Raw genomic sequence first — 4,143 nt, 5'->3', positions numbered from 1 at the left:
TTTTTTTGTTGGAAGCATGTTTCTTTGCTTTCAATTGGGGAGTCATTATCATATTTCCTTTACTTTTCCTCTGAAGCTTTGCTGCTTTTATTTGCAAGCCTGCATCATGTTCTGTATCTTTGCCGATGGTTCATATCTGACACATTAAGTAGGTCTTTCTTTGTATTAAAATATTGCCCTATTTATATCACCAAATTTATTTGTTGATACAATATGTATACAAATTTGTTTATTTGTATGTGTCTGACCAGACTTTTTTTGCAGTATTCAATGTATGCTGCATCATAAGTTGTTTCTTACTGCTAATCTTCTACTTTTTGATTGAGATAGTAACACTGTTTGCCTGTCCCCCAATAGAATTAATGTTCTCTTTATCTTAGATTTTGTTCTAGCTTCTTACTTTCTTGCTTCTCTAAAGAGAGTACATATTATTCTTCTTTTCTAATAATGTCTGAGATGCAGCTATTTCTTTGGACTCTCACAGCTAAAAAGGTTTTTTGGGCTTTTACATTATGCAGTTCAATTTAAACAAAATCTTCTGCCTTACTCTTTTATCGTGCCCACATTCATTCAAAATCGTGTTGTGAAGATGATTCTTTGACCTTGTCATTGTGATTGTCACACCTCTGGATGTACTGTGTTATTTTGCATGCCCTCTAAGATCTGTAGTACTTTTGCCTAGTGAAAGAACAGCATGCTTGGCAAATGGGAGATTTTTGCCTATGGGATGCTAACAGTTGTAATGCACGACCACAGGTCTACTGGAAAAAAAAAAAATAGGATTTCATGTTGCGGAAAATCCCTCAAAGTGAACAAGCAACTTAAAAAAAAAAAACAAACTCTGCTTTCTGTATCTCGCCTGTAAGGAAATGGTCAGACAAAAGACGGAGTGCTTTACTTGTGGTTTTCAACTGAACTGAGTCCTGCAATTCTTTGTGGGCTCTTACACTTCATTTTTTTCTGTCTGCATCTTGTCAGGAAAAAAAAAAAGGAAAAGTAGGAGTGCCAGAGTGGTTGTTTTCTACTGTGACATTACTTTAGAAGGGCAGAGGTAATATTTCAGACCATTAGAAATGGGAAAAGATAACTGGAATAATAAGGATGGCTGAGGTGTATACAATTGGAAAGAGCATTTCAGCATTACTTATTTCATGGTAATAGAAATGTAACATGACTGCTTTCAAAATTGACTGCTTTTAGAATATGACAGTATTCTGATCTTATGATTATAAGTAGCTGTCACAGTTACTGAGGAACATATTTTAATTAATATTACAGAATCTGTAAAAATAAAAGCACTAATGCTTTGCATTATTTACCAGTGATAATTACAAGAAGTCACATTTGTAAAATGAATTTTTATATTCTGTATGGAAGTTTGTCGATCAGCCTTGTGTCATTCTCGGGTATATGGTTGGAATATAAGTGTTTTTAGGTTTAATTGTCCACCGTCTGGAAAATTCCTACTCTAAGTGTCAGCCCCAAGTCTGGTGGTGACTTTTATTAATTCTTCCTGGAAAGTTAGAAGTATGGCTAATTCAGTAAAGATGGTATTAGCCAGTGTGTTTTCCCTTATTTATTCTTTCATTTGCTCTTGTGCCATAGCTTCATTTAAACACTGTTGAAGAAATAAATAGGTGTTCTGTACAGACAGTATTTATTTTCATGTGTATATAGTGGTAAAGTATAATTTATTCTGCATAATTCGGTCTTTGCATAAAAAATTATAGGCCAGGGATTGGTTTTCTTTTTAATAAAGCTGGTCTAGTGTAAAATAAAGGTAAAAACAAATATGCTACCATTTTGCTAATATCTCAGAAAGTAATTAATTCCAGCTAAAATGAAACTGAATCACTTAGTACTTTTTAGTAGCTGCAATTGTGTATGTTAGCAAGCATGCTGTTCCATAGGGCATTATAACAATCCCTCTTGCTGAATTCTTAATTTCTTCTCAGTGTCCTTCTCAAGTTTGTTAGTGAAATAGCAGTGTGATGTGTGTTGTGGTGTATCTGGAGCATACGTGCTGACTGCATAGACAGTGTGATTGTGCTGGTTGGTCAGTTGCCTGGTGTTAATGCTGGAATGAGTTCTGTTGAAACAAAATTCATTTTGTTTCAGTAAGTCTGTGCTCCTTGTTGGGTTTCCTTCAGAATTTTTAAGTAACTTAATATCTTGAAATAATCTTTTGCCTACTAAATTGTTTACTGAATCCTGAGGGCCTTGGCCAAGAGATTAAAAATCTATTGTGACTGTGTTGAAGATGACTGAAAAACAGTTCTGTTAACATTTTACTCAGAAACCAGGCTTAAAATATCACCTTGACTTAATCATAGAATCACAGAATGGCCTAGGTTGGAAGGGACCTCAAGGATCATGAACTCCCAACCCCCCTCGCCCACATGCAGGGCCCCCAACCTCCCCATTTAATACCAGATCGGGTTGCCCAGAGCTCCATCCAGTCTGGCCTGAACACCTCCAGGGACGGGCATCCACAACCTCTCTGGGCAGCCTGTTCCAGCACCTCACCACTCTCTCTGTAAAGAACTTCTCCCTGACATCCAACCTAAATCTTCCCTCCCTCGACTTAAAACCATTTCCCTTTGTCCTGCTATTTTCTACCCTTGTAAAGATTTGACTCCTCTCAGTGACACCAGCAGTGGTGTGAATGTATCCTCAGAAAACTGATTTTCTGCAAGGTCTAATCAATCCATCTAAGATATTCTGCATCTGAGCATTGACCAGAATATCAGTGTTGCTGTTTTATAGTTCTGTTCAGGTTTCCATGTAATTAAGTGGAATAAATAAACTACATGCCATAGTTCTGTTTGTTGTGTATTTGATGTGTGCTGTGCAGGCAATTTAATAATCTGTACGATAGAAGAGTAGTTTCAGTATATCAAAGGGAATGTGCAGTGAAAATTCTGAAATACATTTATAAATACACTGCATTTTGAACAGAGCCCATGTTTATGCCTTCAATCTGCATTTTAGTGTTCCTTCTATTTGAATTGTCTAGTAGGCTCTGTGTGATGCTTATCAAAGTCCTGTGGTATGGTACAGCCCATAAGTCTTACGGGTACTTTGAAAAAGAAAACCTTGTTAAAAGCCCTTTTTGATAAGGAAATACTAGTGATTGTAGGACCTTACTAGTTGAATTGAAGTTGTTAGTGTAAAACAGAATGAAAACTAAGTTTGTTTAGGGGAAAAAAACATGGAATTCTCCCATATTTAGTAACTTTTTTTCCTGTCATCTTAGAAGTGAACATGTAAATTAATTATCATTAAATCTACTGGCTCATTTCTCAACTGATGTGTGAAATGAGTTGATCATTCAACACTTGGCAAGCATGCAAACAAAATTAGACTGCATCCAGTTTGTTTAATGTTAATTTTTTTTTTGTGTAGACAATTTAATTCTTTTTTAAAATGAATTTATTTTATTAGGGCATTGCTTAGACTATATTCTGTAAACTAAATTCCATTTGATAGTGATTGTAGTATAGGTATATTCAGTACAAGGTTAATAGATTTTGTTGCCCATTCAGCGGTCGCGGAATAATTGATGAGGCCTGACCTTGAGTACTGTGTTCAGTTTTGGGCACCTTGGTACAGAAAGGACGTAGAGGTGCTGGAGCAGGTCCAGAGAAGGGCAACAAGGCTAGTGAAGGGCTTAGAAAATCAGCCCTGTAAGGAGAGGCTGAGGGAGCTGGGGCTGTTTAGTCTGAGGAAGAGGCGGCTGAGGGGAGACCTTGTTGCTCTCTTCCAATACCTGAAAGGTGCTTATAGTGAGAGCGGGGTAGGTCTCTTCTCACTGGTGACAGGTGACAGGACGAGGGGAAATGGCCTCAAGTTGTGCCAGGGTAAGTTTAGGTTGGACGTTAGGAAACACTTCTTTACAGAAAGAAACACTTTTTGCTGGAATAGGCTCCCCAGGGAGGCAATTGAGTCATCATCCCTGAATGTGCCAGAAATTGATCTTCATACTGATTAGTATTAATATTTGCAGTTAGTGTATTGTTAGCAAAGAACACATTAATTAAAAAGGGAGTAACTCCACATACATGAGGTAAGAGTAAAGTAAGTGTATTTTTTGAATTCTATTATATGGATTTTCCTTTTTTATTGTATCAAACCAATATTTTT

At 36.7% G+C, this 4,143-nt stretch overlaps 1 protein-coding gene across 1 annotated transcript in view; it reads left to right on the top strand.

Moving 5' to 3' along the window:
• Nucleotides 1–4,143, top strand: part of FER (FER tyrosine kinase) — a 162,025-nt gene that overhangs the window by 70,230 nt on the left and 87,652 nt on the right.

This window comes from Meleagris gallopavo, chromosome Z, assembly GCF_000146605.3.
Source record: "Meleagris gallopavo isolate NT-WF06-2002-E0010 breed Aviagen turkey brand Nicholas breeding stock chromosome Z, Turkey_5.1, whole genome shotgun sequence".
Taxonomy (NCBI): domain Eukaryota; kingdom Metazoa; phylum Chordata; class Aves; order Galliformes; family Phasianidae; genus Meleagris; species Meleagris gallopavo.
The sequence above is the reverse complement of the archived record's forward strand: the minus strand, read 5'-3'. Positions and strand labels throughout refer to the sequence as shown.